The 11,766-nt window shown below is 51.6% G+C and overlaps 1 protein-coding gene across 4 annotated transcripts in view; it reads right to left on the reverse strand.

Moving 5' to 3' along the window:
- The window catches only part of KIAA1671 (KIAA1671 ortholog), a 186,345-nt gene extending 185,577 nt beyond the window's left edge, over positions 1-768 (reverse strand). For 3 of the 4 annotated variants that reach the window (XR_003436668.1, XM_027124447.1, XM_027124443.1), the window contains exon 1: positions 109-610. The gene's annotated coding sequence lies outside the window, so the exon portion shown is untranslated. Of the gene's footprint in view, positions 1-108; positions 611-662 lie in introns of those variants that run through there. The other variant, XM_027124446.1, reaches the window with a different exon arrangement.
- Between the last annotated feature and the right edge of the window lie 10,998 nt (positions 769-11,766).

Consider the following 11,766-nt stretch of genomic DNA (forward strand, 5'->3'; position numbering starts at 1 on the left):
CGCGCGCTGCTCTCTCCACCGCCCCAGGTGCCCGGAGGATCCCTTCGCCCCGGGCTCCGCCTCGATCAGCACCCCCGCTTCCCAGTGTCCACCTCCTGGGCCTCCAACCTGCACAGACGTCCGGATCCTAGCAGTTCCAGGCTGGGTACGGATCTCCAGCGATACCCCAGCTCCCGGCCACCAGATCTCATCTCGGAATCACTCCCAAGGCTCGGACCAGTGGGGGTCAGAGGAGAGGGATCAACTAGCTTCCAGTTTCCAATCACCGTCCACAGTCACCCCCAGGCTGGGGATCGTATGGGACCCCAGGCCACCAGCGCCCGATCCACTCCTGGGATCGACTCCCAAGTCTTCAACCGGGTGGCGTGGGATCCATTGGCTGCCCAGTGAGGGATCTTCCCGCGGGATCCACTCTCAAGTCTCGAGAGACAGACCTCCCGGCTCCCAAATCGAGATGCCTCCTCCCCGCAGACCCAAAGCCCCGGGAGATCCACCGGGTCCCCACCTCTTCCCCGGCCAACTTTGCCAACTTTTCTCCCGGGGCCTCAGCCGAGCAGAAACTTGGCGGCCATCGCCGGCCGCCGCCTCCCCGGCCCCCTCGCAGGCCGGGGACAGGGGGCGGATGGCCTGCCCCCATCTACCGCCGCCGCCGCTCAACCTACCCTAGAGCCGCCGCCGCCGGCCCGCCGTGCCTCCACCTGCCCGCAGCCCTTGGCACCTGCCCGCGCCGCCCGCGGCCCAGCGCAGCCTAGCCTGCTGGGGGCGGGGCCTCGGGCGTGGAAGCGCCCCCGTCGCCGTGGGAACCGTGGCCGGCGGCGCCTGCGCGGAGGGCCCCGGGGCGGAGCGCTGCCGGCGGACCCGTGCTCTCGGCCGGCGCCGGGGCCGGGGGACGGTGAGACAGGTCAGGGGTCACGAGTTTGCCCCGACACTCCTCCCGGAAGCGGTCCCGGCCCTCGAGCCCCGACCCCGCCGCGCCGGACTCAGAACGTTGTTCATGATCCCCGCCCGCATTCCCGGGGTCAGCCCGCGGCTCTGGCTGGGATCCCCCGCAATGGACACCGACCGGCCGCCGGGTCTGCGACCCCAAGAGCCTAATGCAGCCCGGGAACTCAGGAGGCGCACGGTTAGAGCCTCGCCCATTGAATCTCTTGGGCTGCGGGCGCCGGCTTGGGTGGGTGGGGGTGGAGGGGTGGTCTGCGCGAGGCGCTCGCGGCGCCTCGCGGCAATCAGGGGAATTGCACCCGGGACCGCACGACCAGGGGCTTGGCAGGAGGTTGTTCACTCCCGCTGGGGCGCCTACTGTATGCCACGCCTGCTGCCATTGTGTTGAGGTGGGGGTTGAGGTGTGAGGCATATAGAGACTTTTTGGACAAGTTGAGAGAATCGAAGGAAGTTGCTCCTGAATGGGAAAATGCCTGTTTTGCTATCCTTTACTCATTTCATTCCACAGGTCTTTATTAAGCACCTGCAGTATGCTGGATGTCAGGGACCCAGTGGTGAAGCATCTGGCAATATACAGGCTCTCGTGGAGCTTACAGACATTGTAAACAATATTTGCACGAATAAATTGAATTGTATTTGTGACTCGTGCTTTCTTCCTTAGGAAGGAAATGTACGGAGAGTTAACTAAAGGATCTAAAATCATACATGAATTTATTGTACGTCAGTTAGACCTCAATAAAGTCAAAGAGAGGAAAAAGAACATCACGCTGTGTGGCTTCAGGAGAATTGGCAGGGATCTCTCTTACCTGTCTTTCTCTCAATTTGTGTGTGTGTGTAAGAAGGCACCCCTGTTACAGGAGATACACACATCATATCTCGTTTCTTTTAATCTGCACTTTTGGAGTAAGTATCAGCATTTTATCAAGCAGCAGCCTGAGACTTGCCCACAGTGATGGAACCCAGAAGTGGTGAGGCAGTGGCCCCATGACGCCCATGGCTGCATTGGTTCTTCGTTGCTGCGCGCGGGCTTCTCATTGTGGTGGCTTCTCTTGTTGCAGAGCACGGGCTCTAGGTGCGCAGGCTTCAGTAGTTGTGGCACGCGGGCTCGGTAGTTGTGGCTTGCGGGCTCTAGAGCGCAGGCTCAGTAGTTGTGGTACACAGGCTTAGTTGCTCTGCGGTATGTGGGAATCTTCCCGGACCAGGGACCGAACCTGTGTCCCTTGCATTGGCAGGCGGACTCTTAACCACTGTGCCACCAGGGAAGTCCCAACGTCTTACATCTTAGAATAATCTCCTGTATCTGGATGTCTTGAGAACAGCCATCAGTAGGACCCAACTGAGTGGCTTTTAAATACGACTACCACACCCAGGGCGGAGTCTTTGTGGTGGGGGACAGAGAATGGTTGGATTGAAAGTTAAAATGCCTCAAAATCAACCTTTAAGCAGGACTTTTGCATTACATGTATATTATATGAGCAAAGGCAAATCGTCTGCTGTCCTCTCTAGAACTTCTGGAGGCAGGGGCTTTTATCTCTTTAGTTCACTCCTTATTCTTAGTGCCTAGAGCAGAGCTTGGTACATAGTAAGTGCTCAATAAATACTGCGCTTAATAAATATTGGGTTAAATGCATGAATGGCCAACAGCTGATAGGGTACCCTCTGCTATCTCTCCTCCATAACCTTATCAGAACTTCCTGTCTCTCCCAGGCACATCTCAATGAACCAGAACATGTGGGCTGAGGATTCTGTTGAACTGGATGTCTCACAGCTCCTCATCCAGCTTAGTCCTCCATCTTGGCCTCTCCTCTCTATCCCAGAACTTAAGTGGGGGAAGGGAGAAGACAGTCCTTTTTCTGCCACCTGTCACAGAAACCCCAAACCCAGATGTGTCCCCAGCCCTAGCCAGCCCACCCCCAACTCTACACCCCAAGAAATGCCCAGTGTCAGTTCTACCCACGTCAAGCTTTGAGGGGAAAATCCCAGATGTGCCAAACTACAACTCCCAGAGCCCTCCTGGCCCCAGAAGGGGCGGGACTTCCTGGCTCAGCCCCACCTTAGCTGATTCTCTCTGTGTTCCTGTGTCTTCCCTCCCAGGTGAGAGGCTGCCAGCCAGCACACACCCAGAGATTACACCCTGACCAAAGAGGTGTCAGGTTGTACATTGTTTTCAGAGCCAACACCCCACCCACCACTCCCAGCCCTGGCTTTTCTCTTCCTGAGGAGAGAGGACAGTGCCACCCAGGGACTTTCCCAGAACCCCTTCTCTGCCGTTGTTTGCCCCCTCTTCCAGAATGTTTGTCCTGAACTGGCAGCTCTGTCCAGTAGAGCTTTCTGCAATGACAGAGATGTTCTATATCTGCACTGTCCAACACCAATCGCAGATGACTACTGAGCACTTGAAATTCGGCCATTGTGTCCGAGGAGCTGAATTTTTTATTTTGTTTCATTTTAATTAACTTAAATAACCACACGTGGCTACAGCTACTGTATTGAACAGGACAGCTCTAGAACTCACACACTCCTTGGCAAAGACCATATTCACACATTTTCATTGATGTATATTTATTCATTTTGTTTCTCCCGTTATTTACCTGCTCCTTGAAGGGGAGAGCCAGTACGTTCTTTGAAATGTTTTCTCTCAACACCAGGCCTTTGCCCATGCCGTGGCCTCTGTCTGCAACACTTTGCCCTCCATCATCTGTAACAACTATGTGTCCTTCAGATCTTAGTTTTAAAGTCAACTCCTCCAAGAAGCCATCCCTGATTACCATCCCTGACCCCCATGCCGAAGCTTCTGAGTCTTCTAGCCCCAACTAGACACTGATGACACTGTAGTATAATTGCCCAATTACTTCTCTGTCTCACTTTCTAGACTATGAGCTCCTTGGGAGCAGAGACTAGCATAATACCTGAATCAGAGCTGACCCCCAATAAATATTCATGGAGTTCAACGTTGAATAAATGTTTTCACATGATACAGTCCAATGCCTCATTCACAGTAGTGATACTAATGAAAGCTGTAATTTATTGAGCTGTCTCATTAAACGCCACAACAATCCTATAAGAGATACTATATTATCTCCTTTTCACAGGTAAGTGATCTGAAGCTCAGAGAGGTTAAGTAAATCATTCAAGGTCACACAGCTAGGATCACAGCCTGGGTTCCCTAGAAAACAGAGCCTGAGGCAAGATTTATAAGCTAATGCCTTATTAGGGATGAAATCCCAGCTTAACAAGAGAGAAGGAAAAGGGACTGTGAGACTGAGAAGGAGGGAGAGCAAGTATAAGACGTGTCTTACTAAGTTGGCCACAGCTTTCCAAGAAAATACGGCCGGAAGTTCCACTGCTCAGGGCATCTCTGGAGAAGCCACGTGAAACATGCAGGGATAAAGGGCAAGAACTTCATCTGCTGGCCCGTCCCCTTTCCTGTCTGCCATTAGTGACCATTGGGCCCAACTGCTCCTCATGTCTGAGCTGTGTTACCTACACCTCCAGGCAGCCATGAGGGAAGCCAGTTCTACACCCAGAGCTTCACCTGAGTCTAGAAGAGGAGGCAGCAGAACCCTATTCCCAGCCCCCAGCCAAGGATCCAGTCAGGTCGGACTGGACCACAGCTGGGGTCGTTGGGAGACCAAGCCACGACTCAGGCCTCATCACCGCAGGCTGAGCTGGCCAAGTGGCTGCAGCAACTGACCCAGGCCGCCTGCAGGGGCAGGTGAGCGGAGGCTTACGGCATCCAGTGCTGCTGGGTGGCCAGGAAGGACACAGCTAAGCACACCTGAGAAGGTGCATCCTTCAAGCCTGAGCGATATCACACTGGGATTCAGATCCAATTCAGACTAGCTCCAAAGCCCTTCACAAATACTGATTGAAAGAAAGAAAAAGAAAAAATAAATACGTGACTGAATGAGTGGGGAAAAAAACCCTGGCAATCATCTCTTCAAAACCCTGGTGTATTCCAGAGGCTCTCATTTTACAGTGGAAAGACTGAGGCCCAGTAAAGCAGAGATCCCCTGACCAAGGCCACACTGAGTGTGGGTGGCAGAGCTGGGACTCCAGGCTCGGTCTCAGGCATCACTGAACCTTCCTGCTTCTGACAGCACCAACTGATGTGTCTCATTTGTCGTGTCAGCATTCATAGCATCAGAGTGACGCCTCTTGTTCTCACCTTCCCAGCATCCGCGGCCCATCCTCTGCTAACAGCACCTTGGTTTTCCTCCTAGAAACCAACCCAGCCCCCACCTTTAGTCCATGTAGTTCTAGCGCGGTGAGCCTCATGACATGCTTACTCTAATCCCCATTCTCCAACTCTCAATCCCTAATCCTTGAGCCCAGGTCCTAGGTCTGGCCAATCAGAGCATCCCATTTACCTGGCCACAATGATGGGACCCAAGCTTGTCCAGTGAGCGTTAATCACAGCAATTGCGGCAACTATGTGCAAAGAGGAGCTTTTTTTTCTCTGGGGCTGCTAAGCCTGGAGGCACCAGAAGCCAACACTGTTAGAATCTGCCTGAAAGCGAACCTAACTCAGCAGAAAATGGAGCTGAGAGATGGAGAGAGAAAGAGAGGTCCATTGCTTGTTCACCTGGAGCCAGCTGTGCCTGAAGCTGTCCCACAGAATTTTCAGTTATGTAAGCCAATGCATTTCTCGTTTCTAGTTGAGCCAATTGGAGCTGCACTTCCATCACTTACCGCAAAGACAAGACAAGCGCCTATTCTGTGCCAAGTTTTATGCTGAATGTGGGAGACAAAGATTTTTCAGATCCAGTGCCTACTCTCCGCAGGTTTACAGCCTGCAGGGTAGGTATCCAGATCCCAGAGAAATATCCCTCAACTAGAATTACCAAGGCAGAAAAGTAGAGAGCACAGTGGCAAGAATTTCAACACCTGGTGTTTAATCGTAGATCGGTTAATCCCTATTCATGCCTTCTCCTACCCAGGAAACCCCATACCCTCACCCCATCCTGATTTGGGGCTGGCTTTTCCCTCTTTGCTCAACCCACCCAGCAGCCCAGTGAAAGCCTGTCGGTTTAAGGAACTGGGAAGGAAAATACACACACACATGCACGCGCACATGCACACGCACACACACACGCACACACACACACACACCCACACACCCCTCAGGCCAGCTTATCACACACTTGGGCTTTGTTCAGCAGCCTGAATGTTTCCTTCAAACAGAAGGACACCTGTTATGAGGTCGCAGACGTATGTTCAAAGCTGGAGCCTGAGAAGAAGTGGCCACGTTGGAGGGTCTTGACCTGAAGTGTGGTGAGTCTGGAGGGAAGAGGGATGTGAGGTCAGGATGGGGAGAGAGGAAAGTATTGTCCAGGAACCATAATGGGCTTTAAGGGTCCATGAGCCCCTGAAATTACAATACTGTGTGTGTGTGTGGGGGGGGTGTATACAAGTAAGTCTGCATGAAGAATGCATCCATGCTTTTAAATCCTATTTTCAAAGGAATTCATCACCTCCAAAAGGTTAAGTCCCACTGGTCTAGGATATGGCCATCTTTCTGCAGGTGGGTGTTTTAGTCTACTCAGCCTGCTATAACATAGTGCCACAGACTAAGTGGCTTATAACCAACAGAAATTTATTTCTCTCAGTTCTGGAGGCTAGGAATTCCAAGATCAGGTAGCTTTGGTGTCTAGTGAGAGCACGCTTCCTGGTATATAGATGGCTGTCTTCTTGCTATGTCTTCACATGGCAGAAGGGGCAAGAGTGCCCCCTGGGGTCTCTTTGTAAGGGCACGAATGCCATTCATAAGTCCACCCTCATGACCTCATCACTTCCCAAATGCCCATCTCTCAATACCATCACCACTGGGGTTAGCATTTCAACATGTGATTTTGGGGGGCACACAAACAGTCCACTGCAATGGGGAAACAGAGGCTTGGAGCCATTACATTACATCATAATTCGACCAGCTCACACAGCCAACTTGTAATGGAGCTGGAAAAGCACCAGAAGTAGGGCTGACCTGGCTGTGCAGCTAGGAGAATGAGACAAGGGATGCGGGTCAAAGTCCTCTCCTAAACCCGACTTGCCCATCTTCAGATCTCAGCCTGGATGTCACCTGGCACCCAGGCTGGATCAGGTGCCCCTCCTCTGTGCCTGCCCCAACATCGCCCTGGGCTTTCTCTTGGTGTGACGCTGTGTCTGTTTGCATCTGTTGATCGATGGGTTGGCGAAATACACATCTCAGACTTCATTTAGGCTACACCACACTCAGATATCTCCACCCCTCCTAACAAACCGGTCCCTCCTGCAGCTTCCCTATCTCAAGTAAGGGCAGCTCCTCCATTCCAGGGGCCAAGGTCAAAAGCCCTGGCGGCATCCTTGCCTCCTCTTGGTCCCTCACACTCCAAGTCCAATCCATAAGCAAAGCCGGTTGGCCGGACCTACCTTTTTCCTTCAACAAAGATCCAGAATCCGCCCCCACCCTCCCTCTCTCCTCTCTCTTGGGTCCACTGATGTCTCTCACCTGACTGACTGAAGTTGCCTCTGGTTGCTTCTTCCTCGCCCTTCCTTCTGCCTCTCCTCCATGCAGAAGCCAGAGTGATCTTTTTAAAACACTGGGACAGGTGACGTCACATCTCTGCTCGAGACCACCCACAGACTCCCCATCTCACTCAGAAAGTAAAAGCCAAAGATCTATCATTGCCTACAAGGCCCACCACTCTCCCCCTTTCCTCATTCCTTCCAGTTACCGGGCCCTCCTCGCTTCTGCCAACACGCCAAGTATACGCTTACCACAGGGCCTTTGCACCTGCTCCTCCCTCTGCCTGGAATTTCCTCCCCCATAAATCCACATGGCTTCCTCCCTCAGCTCTTACTCAAAGGTCACCTTCTGGGCTTCCCTGGTGGCGCAGTGGTTGAGAGTCCGCCTGCCGATGCAGGGGACACAGGTTCGTGCCCCGGTCCGGGAAGATCCCACATGCCGCGGAGCAGCTGGGCTCATGAGCCATGGCCGCTGAGCCTGCGTGTCCAGAGTCTGTGCTCCACAACGGGAGAGGCCACAACAGTGAGAGGCCCGCGTACAGAAAAAAAAAAAAAGTCAAAGGTCACCTTCTCATGGGGCTTTCCTGACCATCCCCCAGTCACTCACCATCTCCCTTCCCAGCTTCATTTTCCTCTGTGGCACTTATTTACATCAGGCATCTTATATATTATTTCCTTATTGTCTCTCTCTCCCACTAGAGTGTAAGCTCCATGAGGACAGTCGTTTTGTCTGTTTTCCTCACTACTAAACCCCCAGCACCTAGAACAGTTCTCGGAACATAGTAGATACTCAATAAATATTTGTTGACTGGATGGACGGATGATGGACCATATTCTTCCACCCTGTTTGTCTGCCTTGCCCACGAAACCCTAAGCTCCTTGAGGGCAGGCACTATGTTCTGTTCACCACTGTATCTGTGAAGGTCACACAGGGTTGGGCACATAAAAGTTGAATGAATGAATGATCAATTCCTTCCAGTTCACAGACGAGGACACGGACAGCAGGATGATGGGGACATACCAAGGCTCTAGCAGCCACCTCTAAATACCCGAATCCCAGTTCCCCTCCTGCCATGGCTGGCTATGGCTACCCTGGCCATCCATGCTCACTGGCTGGAGCAGGTGGGAGGGTTGACCAAATTCTAACCCTGGGTAGCTCCTAAAAGACGCTGGGGTATTTGACTTTTAAACTAATTTCTTAATATCACTTTGGGTTTCGGTCCCAGAGTCAGGAGCCTGATTCCCTGAGTTTGAGTCCCTGGTCCACCACTCATTCCCTGAGGCTTCGTTTTGTCATCTGTAAAATGGGAACTCAGATAACAGTACTACCCGCCCTATCACAGAGGGACCACAGCCTTGAATTGAATGAGGCAATGAAAGAGTTTAGAATGGGGCTTGATGAGTGCTCAGGAATTGTCAACTGCCATTAACAGTTAAGCACTGAGCTGGAGGAGAAAATATTCAATCCCTTTCATGTTTCCCTTAGGTGGATTCCAGGTAATTGAAGCCTGGCCGGATGTGGTTTCGGGTTATAATGCCTCATTTAAGTTTCTGGGCACCTGGACGGTTGGTGTGATTTTCCCAGGTGACACTGAGCACATTATCTGGAGAACAAAACTTCTTTCAAGGTCAGAAACGCCCGGAGAGGCACTGGGGCGGCCAGAGAGAGGCAAAATCACGGGCCTCAGTCAGCTCTGGGCTCCCCAGCTTCCTGGCTGGAATTACACCCCTCGGGATCCTGCCAGCCCCAAAGTTGAGGCTGATTTTGGTGTAGGACAAAAATCCATCCTCCCTTCCTCAAGGGGCCGTGTCTCATTTGCTGGCTAGCTGCCGTGAGGTTTTTCTAATCCTGGGAATAAAATGTCTGTGCCACCTTACCCTGACCTACCTTCCCAGGCTTAGCTCAGCCCCTCTCCCTGCAGCACACCTGCATCTGACCCCCTAGAACCTTCACAACACCCCTACCCCCATTTCCAGAGAGACGAGGTGACCTCCCCAAGGTCATAGGGGGGAAACGTGGTTTGTTGCTTCTTTCTACCACATCATCCTGCTCAGTGATTGAACCCAACACCACGTGCCCCCTGGGATTTAGAATCTGCTTTTACAGATGGAGAAGCTGAGGCCCAGAGCAATGGGGCAACTTGCTGCAGGTCACACAGCTGGGAAGTGGTAGAGGGACTGGCTGGCCTCCAAGCCCAGGATTCCGGCCACGTTTAAAGTGCTGGCTGGGCTTAGAGTCCCAAAGTGAAACCCAAGGTTGAAGTCCTGGAAAGTCTGTGTAGGTGCCCTTGGCTGGCTCAGCTGCTTTTGATCCCGGGTGCCCTTAGGCTGCCTCAGCCCTTCTGGGCCTCACTTCTGACCATCAATGACAATGCTGGCTATTAGCAAACCACCATCCTGCCTCAGCATCTCATCCAACCTCTATTATTATTTTGGTAAGACTGGACTTGAAATCAACTCTCTTTCTCCTTAAAATAGATTTTAGTTTAAGATGGATAACCAGTATCATGCCAAAAAATAGAACAAAAACACCACGACAAATACAAGGAAAATCCAACTACATCCCCCAAATCTCACTAGACCCCACTGCTTGCTCAGGGCTCCCTGTCTTTTAAAAAGAGGAGATTGACAGATGCTTGGGAGATGATTAAGACCCTTTAGCTCCAACAGACATTTTCTCCTTGGTGTAAAGAGAAGGATTGAAGGAGAATTGAAAACTAAGTAACTCTCAGCATTTAAGGCTGGGTTCAGGTGCCACCTGACTATCCCTCAAGGGTCATATGTGGCACTGCATGAAACAGCGATATATAAAACAATGCCATTTACATACATGAAAAATACACATATACTGAACAATATTGATTTTGCAAAAATACCTCCATACAAAAAGATACACATTAAATAATGGTTAGGGATTGAGAGGACATAGCTGATGGGCAGGGTAGAAGCAGAGTTTTGGAAAGTGCAAGCCTTGATGGGCAGAGTGAATGAATGAAACACGAGAGGGGGCTCACATGGACCAGTGATGATCATTTCCCGAGGACTGGTTGTGCTCCAAGGTCTGTTTAAGCACTAACATTCATTCTAAAATTTGGAGTTTCGACTTCCAGAACTTGTTAGGGAAAAGACCCACCCTCACCCCAGTTATTAACACCTCCAAGTGCATCCCAGGCCGAAGGGAGGCTAATGACCTGTGATCTGAAGACAGGACCAGATCCCTGGCTGGCCGGGGAGCGGGGGACACCTTTGCCAGCCCCTGTTTCTCTCCTTCCACTAATCTTGTCCCTTGACCTCTAGGTCACTGACATTCCCTGATGGTGGGCAGCGTGTGGGCAACTCTGGGGCTTTCCCTAACCTGCATCTCAGCCCTCAGCCTCATCTCTCCTGCCTGGTTCCAGACCACCACTTTCTCCTTTGGTGTCCTCACCTACTGCTCCTGGCCTCAGGGTAACAGCTGGAACCAGAGCTGTGGGACCTTCAGGTCCCCAGATGATATTCCTGACTTTGCCTGGAAGGTGAGGCGTGGTCTCATCCATTCACTGGGACCTGGCGATGGGGCACTCTTAAACCCATCAGAGCAAAAAAAAAAAAAAAAAAGCCAATTTCTGCTCACCTTCCTTCTAACCTCTGACTCGGTAGGTGTGGGGTGGGGTCTGGCTATCCGCATTTTAGCAAACACCCAGGATGATCCTGAAAGCAGGTGCCAGCATGCAGTGCCTTTGTACAAATTAGGAAAAGGGCGCCCCTTCTTCAGGACACTATACTGCCACCTGCTGGAAAAGTACTGTAGTCAATATGCATTTCTGTGATGACTCCCAAACGCATCTGCTGGAGTTGTGCAGTGCACAACCTGTACACACCTACCTGGTCATCCTCTATCTAAGCGCTGCTAGGTTTGAAAACCACAGCTAAGGTGTTGAAAGTCACTGCAAATTGCCAAATTCAACAATGGGCACAATGGGTTGGGACTCCCAGTTAAGCACCTCTAAGGAAGATTACACAGCCTTCAAAACCGATTACAAAGGTGCCTCTCTTGGTGACTCTGCTGTATAGCAGGTACTCAATAAACGGAGGGTATAGTGGTTGTAGATCTAGATCTTAATTCTGACTCTATCTCTTAAGTAGCTGTGTGCTCTGAGGGAAATGACTCCAATTCCTTATACCTCTGTTTGTTTATATGTAAAACAGGGATAATAATAGCACAGACCTTGTGGGATTTTGAGGACTCAGTAGCTGATCAGTTAAGCAGAGAGAGCAGAGACTGCCCCCACCCCAGACAACACCCTCCCTCCTTTCTCTTCCTGGCAGGTCTCAGCTGTG

This window comes from Aethalodelphis obliquidens, unplaced genomic scaffold, assembly GCF_003676395.1.
Source record: "Aethalodelphis obliquidens isolate GAN/ISIS:26980383/991018 unplaced genomic scaffold, ASM367639v1 scaffold28, whole genome shotgun sequence".
Taxonomy (NCBI): Eukaryota; Metazoa; Chordata; class Mammalia; order Artiodactyla; family Delphinidae; genus Aethalodelphis; species Aethalodelphis obliquidens.